This window comes from Lissotriton vulgaris, chromosome 10 (assembly GCF_964263255.1).
Source record: "Lissotriton vulgaris chromosome 10, aLisVul1.2, whole genome shotgun sequence".
Taxonomy (NCBI): Eukaryota; Metazoa; Chordata; class Amphibia; order Caudata; family Salamandridae; genus Lissotriton; species Lissotriton vulgaris.
In genome coordinates this window covers 990,498,489-990,515,232 of record NC_141698.1, presented here as the reverse complement: position 1 = coordinate 990,515,232, position 16,744 = coordinate 990,498,489, and positions in this window count along the sequence as shown.

Sequence of the window (16,744 nt, the reverse complement as noted above, 5' to 3'; positions counted from 1 at the left end):
TAACAGCTTCTTTGCCGACATGAACTCTCTGCGCGCTGCCTGCACTGCTGGAGTATAATCTGGGTAAGGGAGATAGTTATCCTGGTGATTAATGGGACTCTTTACCCTCGCTTCTCGGAGAATAGCGTCCCTGTCCACGTAATTTAGTAGGCAAACTATTATCGGACGTGGTGGTGCGCCCGGTGCTGGTCGGGGTCCAAGAAAACCGGTGTGCCCTCTCAACAATCATGACCAGGGAAAACACAGGCCCAAACAGTTCGGGTAGTGGGTTTCTATGAAAGGCTCCATTTTTGAGATGGCTGTTGTTTCCGGAAGACCAATTATGCTGAGATTATTTCGTCTTAAGCGCGCCTCCAAGTCTTCATTTTTCATCCCTATTACCTTCAGCACTTTCTCCATGTTGAGAATCTGTGTCCTTGCTTCGGCATTGGAATCCTAAGTGTCAGACAACCTATTTTCAAGCACATCTAATCTGGTTTCATGCTTGTCCACCTTGTTCTTAACTGCGTCAAGACTGGAGGTAAGGGAGTCAATCTTACTATCAATAGTTTTAAGACCAGAGAGCATCTCTAGCAATATTGAGCTCATGTCCTCGTCCAGGTCATCTGCGTTATCCAGCAGGCCCTGGGTGGCTCCTGTCTCAGTCAGCGTGTCTACAGTATGCATGTGGCGCTTGCCTTCGAATGGGAGCTTGGGCTGTTTGGGGTCCGCTTTGCCCATGATCAAAAGTCAGTAGTATCTGAACAAGGCGCGCCTCGTGGTACATTGCGTCACAAAGGGACAGTCAGTGGCAACTGTAATATAGCTGAGCCTGTGTTATGCAGGCAGGGGGGTCTGAGCAGACACCAGTACACCCAGTTCGGGGGAGATTCTGCAATTCACTCAGTCTCAACAATTTAGGATGGTGAAACAGGCAATGCACATTGCGAAAATTCTGAGATAGGCAAAATGGAACGATCTCTGTGCTGGACCACACCCCATAGGCATCCAGTGAGCAGCCTCCTTCAACTATCAGCACAACTGTGGCATCAGGGTGTCAGCAGGGCACCACTTGTGGCCACAGTCGCTGGTTCCGGCTAGTACCCCAACCTGGACCATGGCAAGAAGTTGGCACAGGTAGTTGCCTTCATGGAGGGCCGTCATTCTGACGTCGGTGGGCTACACAGGACTGTCCAGTCTTTGTCCTCCATAGTGACGGCAGCCATTCAGCTGTCACAGGCTCAGAGTCCAGCTCCACTCCCTTCGGCAACTCCACTGCCAGTGGCTACAACTGATGAGAGTGACCACACACCACAGCCCACAGTCTCAAAGTACACCACACACACCACAAAACAGCAGCACGCCAAGCCGGCCAGAGCACAGACACCATCTCCCAATCAAACAAAAGTCAGACAGAAGCGCAGAGGCAAAAGCCCTTCAGGTGACACTCAAGGGCATCAAGCCAAGAAACAGGCCTCAGGCTCCCATGCCTCAACATCAGACCCATTCAAGGACACTCCCAGTACAAAGGTGTCTCCCAAAGACAGGCAAACTGTTGCATTGCCTGCTGTGAAGCTGGTGACTGCTAAGAGTCTGCAGAAAAATCCCTCTTAGGTAGATTCACCCACAACCTCAACTCCCACCACACCCTTGTGAAGCTGGAAAAGGAGGGCACTGGGTCACCTGGTCAACAGGGTATGGAGGGGAAATGGCAAGGTGAGGCCAAGCGTACCCCCAGATCCAACAGATCCCCAGAGGGTGGGCCACCACCTGCACCTGATGCCACTTTGTTAGAGAGTGTGACTGTTGTGTTCGCCCCACTACCCACTCTGCCCAAGACGGTTCTGGGCTATCAAATCCCCAAGAAGTGGAGAAGCAGCCCTGCACATTCACCCTCACACACTGTGTCTCACGGCAGCATATCTCCACCTTCACGTGCCACCACGCCACCCAGTTCAAGCAGCCCTCCGGCTACCAAAGCCACTAATGCCTCTATCTCAGCTACCTTATCTTTCCCAGGTCCAGTCCTCCAACTGGGCCTGACAATCAGCCACCTCCCATTTCAACTGACAGCCAAGTCTGATGCAAAGTCCCCCTAACAAACCTATCCCTCCCACAGAGGTGCCTGGACTTCCCATAGTGATCCCCTAGCTGTGTCGCTGACCATGGAAGTGTATGGTGTCAACCTTTCCCTGTGCAGGTTCTCATGCACACATTTCCCTCCTTTGCACAATGGACTGGCCACTGGCCTTGCTGTTTGTAATTTGGATGCCCATTCCCTGTGCCGGTTCTAATGCACACATGTCCTTCCTTTGCAATATGGACTGGCCTCTGGCCTTGCTGTTTGTAATCCGGACTTCACGGTGTTTCGGAAAGCAGGCCGATTTGGCAGGGCAGACCTACGGAACAGTTGTGTTCCTGGGATACCCTCCTGCCGGACACCATTTCGGGTTTATCTACTACATAAACTCGTGAATGTTCTCCCTGACTATTGGGAACATCCTCTGCACGTGACAAGAAGAGCTAGGATCTAGATAGACCGGCTCATACTTCATGGCACAATAACCAAAATACGGTGGGGCCATAGGTGGTACAGGAAGCGACAACAGTCCTGAAGAAGGCCGGGGTGACCTGTCGAGGCACAGTAAGTCGGTCAAAACATGTTGACCACAGCAGTAGTAGGGGAAGTCTTGAGAACCCTCATTTTCTCACGACGACTTTACCCATCCTTTGTTTCTTCTAATCCTGGTGGGGGGAACCTGAGAATAATAAAAGTTTTTGTTTGGTACCCTCAAACCAGTTTTAAACCACTTCTAACAAACTGCACCCTTCTGTTGCACCATTGTCTGAAGCCACTTGGTGATCTAGCACTGTCTTTACACATTATATGTAACGTGGTCATTTGTTTAGTTCCATTTGTTATATGTTGTGTTGTGTGTAATTTATTATTTTTCCCCTTCCTTATGCTCTGTCCTGTGTGTGGCTACACCAGGGAGTATTGTAAGCAGGCCCTATGATGAAGCATGTCACATACTTTGGTATGTGAGTTGGGGCAGGTTTCTCAAATTAATGAGTTTGTCTGCTTTGGCATAAGTTTTGTTCTCGGTTTTGTACTCTCCACCCCCCTTGTGTATGTACTTTAGATCCTGTGGGGGCTCGGGGTGCTTGAGTGGAATTAGTTGGCCCTCTCCCCTTTTATGTGTTAAATGTAATCTGAATGCCCATTCCCTGTGCAGGTTCTCATGCACACATGTCCCTCCTTTGCACTATGGACTGGCCACTGGCCTTGATGTTTGTAATTTGGAAGCCTATCTGTCTAATATGTAATAAAGACGGTTACTTCTGTTGCCTGCTTTGTCAGTGTCCTTGCTAAATACAAAGTTTTCTATATGGGTATGGTTTCATGTGACACATGCTCTGGATGGCACTTTAACATTTCCAATTGCTTGTTTTGCTTTTTCAGAGTTAGCCAGAGGTGACATGCACTTTAGTTCTTCTGGACTCTGAGGCTTGAGGGTGCAATGATGGTTGTTTGTGATGATCTACTGGTATCCTAATCATTCTATAGTCAGGTTTTCAAACTTGTACACATGTCATGTTAGGATGCACTGCCAGCACAGAGGGGAATAATATCCACAGGATTACATGCAGGCTGGCCAGGGCCCATCATGTCTGTGTGATCTTTCTTGATGTGTGGAGAGCAGCGCTGATGTATGTTTATCTAGTGATGGCCTGTCTTCTTAGTCACATGGGTACATTTGAATGTGTGCACTTGAGTGGTCATGAAGTGTTGATGTGTGTGTGCCCCTGCAATGCCAATTGCACACATGTGTGATGCGGAAGCTGAGTGCCTGTTTGTTTGAATTGGCAGTCATGTGCTTCAGATTGTGGGCACATGTAGGAGTTGTAGGTTGTGCACTGTGCAGTGTGTTGGTGTGTCCTTGCACTCCTGGAGGACACCTACTTCTTGTTGCTGCCAGTTGTTTGTATGCAGAATGTGTGACTGCCAAGTCTGTGTAGTTTTTAGGTGATCAGCCACGTGTCTTGTTACTGTTTGTGCTCACTGTGCAGACCTGCTCAGCCACACTAACATTGTAGGTGCGTTTTCTCATGCATTGCTGTCACTTGACCCATGTTTTGCTCCAGTATGGTATGTGGGAAGTGGAATCATACCATCCCCTATCTGTGCTTCTGATGCCTACCCATTGTGACTGACTCCTCTATGTGTTTGAGTACAGTACAGTCCTGACCTGTCCATTACTGACATACACACCACTTCGATTTTATGTCACTTGCCCCTTGGGTTGCCAGTGTGTGAGCCTCCGTTCCACTTCATTTGTTACACTATGCTTTGTGGTGCTAATCTGTGCACAGGGCCAATGTGTTACTCAGGACAGTTTCCCAATTAGTTATGTGTGATTTGCTTGTACTGGTTTGCAGTCATGGTTGCTCATGTGCAGTGCAATTGTTTGTGCTGCACAGTCCTCTGGTCATGTTGTTTGCACCTAGGTGCCCCTGAGTTGTGCATCTGTGGGTGTTGGGTAAACTGTATGTGTGTTTGCTGAGGTACTGCTACCCTTCCTTAGTCTGATGTTGTCTGTGTGATGTGCTGATTTGTATTGTGGGAGTACATGTTGTGGCACTGAGATGTGTGTACTACTGATTTGGTTGGTATGCACACACTGCTCGTCCTGCATGCAGTGCTGTGCGTGTATGTTGCCCTGTACTTGCTTGGTGTGCATCCCTCTGATATCCAGATGAGTTTGCAATGTGATGGATTGGTATGTGCATCTGTTATGTTTTTTCGTTGATGTATGCCGTGTTTGGGCTGTGTTGGCTCTTTCTGCTGACAGATGCTCTGTGTGTGTGATGTTCTATGTGCAAGACATTGTGTGTGAGTAGTTTGCGCATTGCGATACATTCTAGTGTGTGTTGCAAGTGTAGTGTGCATTAATTGTTTGTCTGTCACATGCATTTAGGTGTATTCTTGTTACTGGGCTTGTTTTGGATGCAGCATAGTGCTATGTCCTCCTATATTTGACCTGTTACTTGTCTGTATTGTGCATGTGCATGCTTGTGGTACGCTATGACACCATGTTGACTTGATGGTTGGTGTGAAGCCTCTGTCTGTATAAGCATATTGTCCCATTGGTCTCAGTTTGTGTTCATGATTGTTTTGAGATGATGCAATTCTTGTTGGTGTCGGGTATTGGCACTGAGTGACAATGGTGTGTACTCCTGTTCTGTCTAGGGTCAGATTGCCTTTCCACTGTTTGGCTGCACATGGCTGGGCTTGTTGGACTTCTGTGTATGTTGTTTGTGAGATGTGTGTTTGGATATTGTTTTTGTGTCAGAATTGGTTCAGGTATCCCTGAGTGTGAGTTTGACAATGGTAGATGCACCCCAGGGTGTGTGATTGGTTTTCAGTGAACTCACAGGATTTAATCAGTCAATCTAGTCATCCAAGACTCTGCTCTAGATCTTTTGTTTCTAACGGAAACTTGGCTAACTCCTAGTTCCGATGCAGACATTGTGGAGGCTCTCCCGCCGGGCTACCTTATCTGTCAGGTGGATAAACCAGAGGGGCGAGGGGGCGGCCTTGCTATTGTATACAGGAGCTTGTTTGTTTGCAGGGCACAGAATGGCCTACTCTCGGACTGTGAGAGCTGCCACTTCGCTTTCAGGATATCCCCGACAGTGTCAATATCAGGCTTGTTGATCTATCAACCCCCGGGCGCGCTGGGTAATTTTGTGAGTTCCCTTGTGGAATCAGTGACGATCCTGGCCGCATCTACGGCTAATTTCATGGTATTAGGTGATCTCAATCTTCACTTTAACGATCCCACTGACCAAGCGGCTCTGGACCTCCAGAGCGATTTAAAAGAGTGTGAGTTGGACCTAATTAATTCCGGGCCCACTCATGAAAAGGGACACCTTCTCGACCCGATGTTTTCCAACATTCCCCGCTTTACAGCTAGGCCTGCCCTATCCCTTCCATGGTCAGACCACTTTATGGTATCAGCACTTTGGCAAATTGACCCACTGCCTACAAGTACCAAACAGGCCTTCCTAGTGGATAGAGCCTGGTCCAGATTATCGGTTGACAACTGGACCTCTAAACTGGAAGACATGCCCCCTCTTTCTGAGCCGGACCCAGTTAAGGCCGACGCCAATATCAACAACTGGTTATCTGCTTCTTTGGACGCTCTTATCCCCAAAAAGAGAGTTCAAAAGAGGGAGAAACGAGTTGGCTCGGCTCCGTGGTACTCTGTAGAACTTCGCACTCTCAGGAAGGGATGTAAAAGGATGGAGAGGTTATGGAGGAAGAACTGGGAAGTTTCTAGGAGAGAAGAATATCGTGCTGCAATGAGGGGCTATAAGTCCGCCCTTCGACATGCGAAAGCCCTATTCTTTGAAGACCGCATCAAATCTGCCTCCAGTTCTTCTAGGGAGAGTTTCAAAGTGGTTAAAGAACTGCTTAAAGTTCCGGAGCCGGCTGTTACGCATGACAAACAAAAAAGCACGGAGCTAGCTGAGTTCTTCCACACAAATAACGAGAAGATCCTAAACTCCCTGCCCCAGCCCAGGCTATCTCAGGACAATGGCAAGCAGACCTTGGGAACTCAGGCCAGAGAGACCGCTTTCGATCTTGACTCCTTTGGCCCAGTATCAGTGAGCGAGGTCGCCAAAACCTTATCTTCGGTCAAAAGTGGTTCCCCCATGGACCCTGTCCCCATGTCCCCCATGTCCCCCATGAGGTTCCTTAAACAGGTAACAGCGTCCATTGTAGCTCCCGTGACAGACCTAATGAATGCCTCTTTTATCCAGGGTGTGGTGCCACCCACTTGGAAAACGGCTGTTGTTAAGGCTCTTTTAAAAAAAACCAATCTGGACCCCACTGACCTTTCGAACTTTAGGCCCATCTCGTTGCTGCCGGGCCTCGGCAAAATTGCTGAACGGTTGGTCAACAAGCAGCTGTCAGCCTTTTTGGAGTCGAATGGACTCCTTCGGGCATCACAGACCGGATTCCGCCCAGGTCAGGGCACCGACACGGCCCTTTTGGCGGTCGTTGATGAAGCTAGACGTATTCTTGATTCAGGAGGGTCAGTGGCAGTGATCCTCCTGGACCTCAGCGCGGCGTTTGACACCGTGAGCCATCAGGTGTTGATTCAGCGGCTGGCTGAGGTAGGGGTGTCCGGGGTGGCCCTGCAGTGGCTGAGATCTTTTCTCTCGGGTCGAACTTACCAGGTTTGGGATGGCTGTGAGAGATCCAAATCAATTCCCCTCCAGTGTGGAGTGCCACAGGGCTCTTCTCTGAGCCCTACATTATTTAATGTTTACATGGCCCCCCTGGAGGACGTAGTATCCCCATATGACATCAAAATTGTCAGCTACGCTGACGACACGCAGCTGGTGGTTTCCTTATCCCATCTGGCCGACAACCCGGACACCTTGAACTCCTGCCTGTCGGATGTTCATATTTGGATGGAAGAATCCTTCCTCAAGTTAAACGGCTCAAAGACGGAAATACTGCTGCTGGGGAGTAAAACTACCCTTTTCCCTTCGCTCAGCTGGCCGGGATGCATGGGTGATCCCCCGGCCCCCAAAGAAGCGATTAAGAGCCTTGGAGTCTGGCTAGAACCAGACTTGTCATTTCGCACTCAAGCTAAGAAAACTGCAGGAGTGTGTTATGCCCTGCTTCGGTCGCCTCGGAAAATTTTCCCTCTCCTTCCGTTAACATCGAGGAAGTTGCTGATTCAGGGTCTTATAACATCTAGACTCGATTATAGTAACGCCATTTTTTTGGGCGCCCCTGAATCTACCTTCAAGAACCTTCAACAGGTCCAAAATGCAGCGGCAAGGCTGCTTACGGATATTCCGAGGACGCAATCAGCGAAACCGGCATTGAGGGCGCTGCATTGGCTCCCTGTGCGGGAGAGAGTGACTTTTAAGGCACTTTGTACTGCTCATAAAATCCTCTCAGGTAAAGGCCCCCTCATTTTAAAAAATCTAGTTACTCCATATAAAGCAAGCAGAACGCTGCGATCGGAGAGGAAACATCTCTTACTAGTTCCTAGAGTTAAAAAGGCCCGTACGGGCGGGAGAAGATTCTCATTTAACACGGCAAAGCTTTGGAACTCGCTCCCTCTAAAACTACGCGCTGAGTCTTGCACACTGCGTTTCCGCAAAGGTCTTAAAACCTTTTTGTTTCCTGTATAATGCGTTAATTCTGTCCCCCATTACCATCGGATGTTGTCTGGAAAACCGCCGGGACGCCCAAGGGTAGCTGCGCGCTATATAAGATTTTAAATAATAATAATAATAATAATAATTTGCACCATTCAGTGTTTTTGACACTGTTGTTGAGTGCTGCAGGTATGAGTTGGTTAGGGGAGGGGTATGTTTGAAGGTCCAGCTTGGGTTTGACAGTCAGGGAGTGTGTCAATTATCCACATGTGTTGTGTGCTGACATACACATGTCAAGTAGGTTGACACAGATGTATGGCTGATCACTGTTTGACTCCGGACACTTCCTATCATTCCTGTGCCTATGCATGGCTTGCCTTGATGTCTCCCTTAGATGTTGCACAGAGGACACTTTGGTTTAATTTCACTCACTGTGCCACCCATGTTGGGTTGATGGCCTAAGGGTGGGGTGATATGTTCCTTCTCCTGCATGTGATGTACACATGCTTTGTGGCTTCCTCCTAGGCTTTCTAACACTGTCCACTTCACTTTTGGCTAGCCCATTTTGTGTCCTCTATTGCTGCTAACATCTGGTTTATGTATGTGGTTGTGTGTCAGTTTGGGGTGTGTCTGAGTGACTTGACAGACATTGTGGACAGTCCATTGGATGTTAATATGCAGTATGAGTGTTCATTTTGTGATTCAACTCAGTTTTCTTGACATGAGTGGGAGGTAGGTATGAGGGGGAGGGATGTCCTGCCCTTGAGCTTCAGTGCAGGGTGTTCCTCTTCACCTACCTTCTAAGACAGGATCTCTGGTTGTTTTGTGTGTAAGCTGCAGTGTATGGCTACACCTGGAAGATGAAATGTGCAGGTGGGGGCACAGGAGGAGCACACAGCAAGTCCCCAAATTGATGCGGGGGCACAGAGTATGAAGGGTAGAGGTGGACAGACCATGCCTGGCACCAGCCCTGCCTACTACATTGTGCGCATGTTTTCCTAAGTCTGCCCGGCTGCAGTGACATGACCATGAGTTGTTTGTTGTGTTTGTGTGAGGAGTTGTGTGATTGCGTACCTGCAGTGCTGTCCACGACTGTCCATTAGTTGCTGGTAGTGGATCAGGTGCAGCACTGAAAAGGCTTGTAGAGCTGGATGCATTGCGGTCGGGACCAAGTGGAGGGGACTGGGAATATGGTTTGGCGATCCGCTGTTGTGCATCTGCAGTCTCTGGTTGGGTGGTTTCTTCACTGCGGTGTGACCGGCTGTTTGGGGCATCCTGATTTGTAAAGCGGACGGGACATCATTCCGCATGGCGTTGGGACTCTAGTGGCTCCAACGGCTGCAAAGGCAGGTGCATTTTTATGGTGGTTCACGTTGCACTGTGGTGGATGGGAAATGGACTATGTTTGCCCATTGTAATATGGCGGCCACGAGGACCACTGCTAACGTGCAGAAAAATACATTTTCCACCAACTCCACGGTTGTGCCTCCCCCTGCCTTCCTAATGAGCCCGTAGGAGTTTATTATTTGGTTCAACTGCCAATGATTTTATCATGACGCAGGAAGATATAGACATAGATATACACATTTTACTGTCCAAAAGTGTAGTAATCAGCCTTTCTCCAGGATGATGAAATATTGGTTTTGACCAAGCGTTCACTTTTTTTGTTGTGAAGGAGAGAACATTAGAAGCAATTGTCAGCTGTTCCACCAGGATGTGTGGGCTAGGATTATGACCATCTGTCAAGCTCTTCATGACACTTTCTTGACTATAAACAGACCAAACTACACATGGTCAAACTTGTTCTTATATGTAAAATAAATTGATCCATGGATGGTGGCAGGACCTAGTATGTGTTATGTCCACAAACCTAAGTGGCTATGTGTAGTGATGTAATTTCATTGTACTAAACCATAACAGAAGGTGAACCCCCACATGAAAGAATGAGTGGATGTCACGAAAGGTCATATAGTTAATGGTAATGGGTGCCTAAAATCTCTCTGTATTGTATTGTATTGTAATTGCATTTATATAGCGCTTACTACCCCTGACGAGGTGTCAAAGTGCGTTTTCGGTGAGTAGTGCACTACTCCAGGACTTCTAAAGGATTAGTGGTGAATTAGTATAGTGAAAATATGAAAGTAATTTCAGTGGTGTATGGGCAAGAGTAAAACATCCCACAAAGTCACTCAACTGAGACAGGCTTTAAAAAATTTTCATTCGGTCTTTGCTCAGAGAGAACAAAGATCAGGAGTTATTTTGGGACCTTCCAAATTGCAGATGGAGGGAAAAAACAGAAGAGCTAATGGCGATTGTGAAGAACACTTGTACCACGTCACAAGAATGTGATGTGCTTTGGGGACTGTGTAAGGACCAAATGCTCTACATAAACACGGCTGCCATATTTACTGTTTTGCTAAAAGAGCTGAGAGCTCTTCCTTCAGCAGGAAAGAGGCTGCCTTTTCATGCAATATACCTGTATTTTCCCCTCCGAGGTACTGGCCGCATCAAAATATGCCTCCATTTCTCTCGCTGCGAGGGCAGTTTTTCACAAAAACAGGTAGATGTTACAAGACGTTTACCATCGCAATTCCGCACTAATTTGGGGAAGGGCAATTTATCAGCTGTATTAAAGTGCTGGCTGTGAAACTGGTTGGCGCTCGCTTGTAAAGCAACTGGAGAGCAGCTTCAGCCACGTGCTGAATTAGGTGACTGGGGGCGCATCCAGAGGCCAATAAAGAACAGCTATCTGGAATTTGTAGCCTCGCCTGTTGTTTGGGCGCGTGATGTATAACTGGAAAATCTGCAAAGATGCAAACAAGCCCCCTGCGCTTGGTAAGCAGTATTAAATTGCTGTGGGAGCTGAAAGCTGGAATAATTTAACAGGCAATTTCTCACTGTCTTTCATTCTGTTTGTCTTTTTTAAATCCCCTTCTGCCCTCATCCATTCTCAGATGCATTTCCTGGCTTTGTCCATCCATCACACCACACCCTTTGTCAGTGCTGACTTCATCCTTGCGCTCACAATCACAGTTAGGCAATGCTGCAGCAACTTTGGGCGGGGTCACTTTTCCTCCCACCTGGGCTTCCTTGTCCACTGATTTACTGAGGAGTGGGGGCGGGAGCAGGGTGCCACATGCCCTTCCCGGCTGCAGAGGCACACACGTCTCCAGATCCTCTTAACATCCCCTCCTGCCTTCTCTCTGCATGGAGCGGGTACGGCTGAGATGGCCCCGGGGCCTGTGCAAACAAGGGTACAGCGAGAAACGGAGCGATCATCAGAGGTTACACAAAAAGAGTAAAAGAACAGGAAATAGGGGCACCTGAGAAGTCAGGAGAGGAATGCACAGGGTGGTTAGAAGGCACAATAAGTACAAACTTGCGCACGCTGTAAAAAAAAATACAGCAAGCAAAAGGGGTTAACAAGTGGGAGGGGTGGGGGAGTGCGGTCGAGACCACAAACAGCGATTCTCTTGCAGGAGCGAGCCTTGTGCACCATCTGTTTGGAAGCTAATTACAAACAGATGTTGCCAAAGCTCACTTCTGCATGCATGCGTTGCCTATGAAAGCAATGCAATGCATGCACGTTTTTGGCACAAACAACAAATCAATTTTTAAAGGTCTCCTCCTATGCAGCGCACGTGCTCTGCGTAGGCGAGACCTAAACAAATTATGGTGTAACAATGGGTCTGATGTACTAAATTTGCAAAAAACTGATCACAATTTGTGACCAGTATTATGCGCTCGGTATGCAATTTTACAAACCATTCAATGTACTAAAAGGTCATTTTGTACTATTTCAAATCAGAGTAAGGTATACCCGAACTTACCTCATGAATATTCATGAAGTTGGCCAAAATCGCAATTCATTCCGTTTGGTGGCCATCACATGCATGGCGGCCTGGTAGGGTGGTCAGAGGACCAAGGCTTTGATCCCTTTTAAATAAAGTGAATATATTTTTTTCTTTGGGGTGGCGCTAGGGGGCACACACGCAAGATGGCCGCACAAGAGTGAGGCTCCTGCAGCCCAGTGTCATTATCCTATAATATATCCTGCCTACTGACTCAAGCTATGCCTAAAACCCACCATCAGGAAGATATTGGTGGCAGCTTGACTCAGTGTGAAAATCTAGCTGATCGGACCAGAGGTGGGTCTCGGCTAAGCCCTCGAAGATCTGCCCGAGTGAGCTGCGGAGGCCAGGTGGAGCTGAGAAGCGGCGAAGGCGGCTAAGACAGACCGCTGCTGTGGGCGGACCAACTGGGCCGCGGCGACCGCATGGCGCTGAACTGCAGGACATCCACAAGACAGCGGAGGAGGGGGAGAGACCTGCGGGCCCGGCAGTGAGGTGAAAGGCAGCGACACTGTGGGGGTGCCGGTAGAGCAACTGTCGGCGGTGGCACAGAGGACCGCGGTCGGCGCCGCGTTGCGGGCCCCCGCAACGGTACGAGCAAGCGGCGATTAAGGCTGGGCATTCCCCGGTGTACAGCGCTACACACAGCGTACGACGAGACTGCTGTTGGGCCCCAGCCACGAGGAACAGCACTCCTGGTACCCCGCGGAGCTGCAAGTACGATCTGCGCTACTGCCAGCATTCATGCCACAGCTAGGAAAGAGCGCCTAATTAGACCGGCAGGTGCGGAACCCCTGGAAGGCTGCTGGGGAGGAGACCATGAAAGTTGAGTGTGAGGCGCCGCGCTGGAGACTGTGTGGCAGACATTGAGGAGTGTTACGAGGCGCCATTTCGGAGAGAGGGAAGTACGCCGCCATTTTGAGGGGCACGCTGCACATGCACATGATCCTGTTCTGTGAGGCGCTGTGAGGGGTTGCACATCACTGGGAACATTTGCGTTCTGACCCCAGAGACCAACTGAGAGGAGGACCACAGGACTGTTGAGCTGCTAAGCAGAGTCGCTCTACGCCCGTGCTAGGCCTGAGAATACCTAGAGCTTGGCATTTGACTATACATCACAGAACCCAGAGAAAGTGGAGTGAGGGACTAATGAGGCTGGGGGCACCTACATAGCGCTATATCGATATCTGGAGGGGTGTGCCGTAGTGATTGAAGATCAGAGAGAGAGGTGATGGCTGCCTGACACGGCCGAGATGCGCAGGGCCTAGTAAAGAAAGACGATTGCACGCACAACCCATATACCAACTACGAAGAGGTGCCCTGTGCGTTGAGGTGTGCACCGGTGATACTAAGGAGCGGAGGGAGAGGACAAGTGCTGGACGGGGACCTGCATGTCAGCCCCCCCTCACGCTGGTGCCAAAATGGGCAAACCAGACATAAGACAGCTGGAATTGAATTTCAAGGCTGCGAAAAGAGGGCCGTGTGGTGCGAACGATGGACATCAGCCGGAAAGGAGAGAAGAAAGCCAAGAAGGGGCCACAAAGCACAACTCGGAGATACAGAACATCCTGCAGGCGATGCGGCAAGGCTTTGCTACAATAGTGGACAAAGTAGATAGAATTTCGTCAAGAATGGATGCCATAGCACATACATTGGATGGACATGAGGAGCGCATTAAAGAAACTGAGCGACGCATATCCGGCACGGAAGATGCTACCACTAGGAACACTATGCAGATAACTCGCATGGATAAACTCCTGAAGATGGTAGCAGTCAAGAATGAGGATTTGGAAGCTCGCAGCAGAAGGAACAATATACGCGTCCTAAGTGTTCCCAAATCCGCTAACACTGGGAGAATGGAAGAATATGTGGAGAAACTACCATAGGAAGCAAGGCATTCTCCGGACAATTTGCTGTAGAGAGAGCGCAGAGAACCCTTGGAGCACGACCGGCTCCTGGCACTCCACCTCGTCCCATAATTGCGAGATTATTGAATTTCAAGGATCGTGATGTGGCCCTTCGTGCGTCAAGAAGTAAACAATTCCTCTCTTATGATGGTAACACAATTTCCATTTACCTGGACTTTACACCTATTGTCCAGGAAAAAAGGCGTAAATTTCTAGATGTCAAATAAAACTGCGGGCCGCGCAAATTGATTATGCGCTGCTGTACCCGGCCAAACTCAGGGTAACGCACCAGGGGAAGCAGAAATTCTTTACTAACCCACAGCAGGTCGAGGACTTCCTTCATCACATCAAATGTGCACACCGCACTGACGGAAACCGGAATGCTGCCCAACAAGCCGAAGATGCAGAGATGGCAGAAGAGCAGTAATACAGAACTTTATGCGGTACACAAGCATCTCTGCGATTATGGTGCTGATTGAGTCTGTTTGGGCTTGATACATGACACACAGGGCCCCTCTAACCCCCCCCTCTGATGAGCCCCGGAGTCCAGCTGAAGAGGGCCGGAAGGGGGGGAGGGGTACCTGTGCTGCCTGATAGACAAGACCCCCAGAGGGTATCCCCCATTGGTCTAGCACAGCTAAAGTGTGCGAGGATCGTGGTAATGTTTTTTCTAGTTCAATTGGGATATGAGGGGGGTGGGAGGGTAAACCATTCTGGCAAGTTAGGGCTGCTTCAGTGGGTGATGGGAGGGAAGGGAAAGTGTTGGGGTGAGTTTATCGTGATGTACATGTGAGGGGAGGATATCCCCCAGATCAGTGGAAAGCTGGTGGAGTGGGGAAGTAGGAAACATCATAATTGAGCTATATTGGAGTGTTTTGCTCATAAAACAGATGTGGGTGCCATTGTACGATCATTATTACACGAGAATTAGAGTCACATGTAGTATGGCTACGGGAACTGTAGGGTCTATGAATATGATTACATGGAATGTCAGGAACTTGGGAGATCCCAGAAAACGTTGAAATATACTGTCATATTTAGATAGGCATAATGTGCATATTGCGATGCTGCAGAAGACCCATTTTTCACCTCAGAAACTGAATGGGTTTGCCGGTAGATATTCCAGTGGCACTACAATCCTAATAAAGAAACAGACACCCTTTCAACTAGCAGGAACTACGTGGGACACACAAGGACGGTACTGTCTGGCGTGAGGAAGACTGGGATCACTCTCGGTTACATAGGCCTGTTGTTGTGGACCAAACACTTATGACCCAGACTTCTCTACACCACTCTGGACCAAAATCTTTGCGCTAGACTCTACCCACATCATTTGGGGTGGAGATTTCAATGTCACACAGGACCCTAGAATGGATAGGTCACATCCTACCCCCCGCCATTATCCCAAGGCAAGTGCAGTATTCAATTCAATCATGCTTTATTCGATTTAGAAATACAAATCATAAAAGCAGACATGTTAAGGACAGTAAAAAACAGATAGTTATTACTAAAATACACATATCCAAATCAAAGACGGTTAATATTTATCTAGTGAAAAATGCATAAAGTGTATCTATAATCAGTTCATTGATGCACGGAACTTTACTATAAGTTTTAAGAAGCAACTCAGTGCATGAATAACATTATCTTCCTCCAGTTGTTGCAATTCTATAAAAGCTCGTTTACATGTTCGAATCCCCCATGTCCTTAGGATTGGTAGTAAGTATGCCCTGCGTTGTGCCAGATAGTACTTGCAGAATAAAACGCAATGAATATCAGATTGATACGATAAATCATTGCAGGGACATACAAGATTAGACATGGTCCAGGTGTTAGGTTGGGGGAAAGTAACAAGTCGAAAGAAAAGGCAAAACCTAAAATGGGTAAGCAATTAACGAGCATAAGGGCTAATCACTCGAGTTAGGTATTTATGTAGCCCTTCGTGAGGAGTGGTTTGCTGGTATCTAAGGATATATTGTTTTCCTTTTACAGCGTTCCACCTCTGAGTAACAAGGTGATGTAAAGCCATCTTTTTAATTAGAGTTCTGGGTACCTTCTCCATCGTACTAGGTTTTATGAAATATTCCGTGTGACCGAGCTCACTAAACATGCTTCTAACATAGCGTTGCCATTTGATTTTGGACATCCCGTCAAGCACTAAGCAATCAGTTATTAGATCCCTATTTAATAGGGTTTCTGGGGTAACCCAGATCTTATGCCAAAGAAGGATCGGGGAAATCCTTACTATATCTGTTATGTGGGAAAGGCCCGCTTCTATATGCGAGATGTATGAGGATGTGGTCTTAGATACCCACAGCAAGTAAGCTAGGAACTGGTTTCCACAACTTTGTAGCCCTGGTGCTTGTTCGATACCCCAAATACCAGCTCCGTAGGTTGCAGTAGAGATGCACTTGGCTTTATAGATATAAATTAATTCATTGATTGGTTTCCTCCCCAATTTATTTGAAAAATTTCTCAAGGCGCCAATCGAGCGCAAGAATGCCAGTTTTCTGGCCATGATCTCTGCATGCCAGGAGGTCCCTCTCTGGAAATTTACCCCTAAATAGGTAAAAGAGTCTATTTTTTCAATTCTCTTACTGTCCAAAAATATGGGGAAATGTGTTTTTTTCCTACCCTTCCCGCAGGCCGTTGTAAAAGTTTTGGAAATGTTTATACTCAGGCCACAAAGCTTCATATAGGTGTTAAATTTGTTTATAGTTCTTTGCAGCCCGAGTCTGGTCCGTGACATTAATGCAGCGTCGTCGGCATATAATAAAAGGGGGATAGGGGTTCTTTTAATAGTGGGGTAGTCAAATTGAA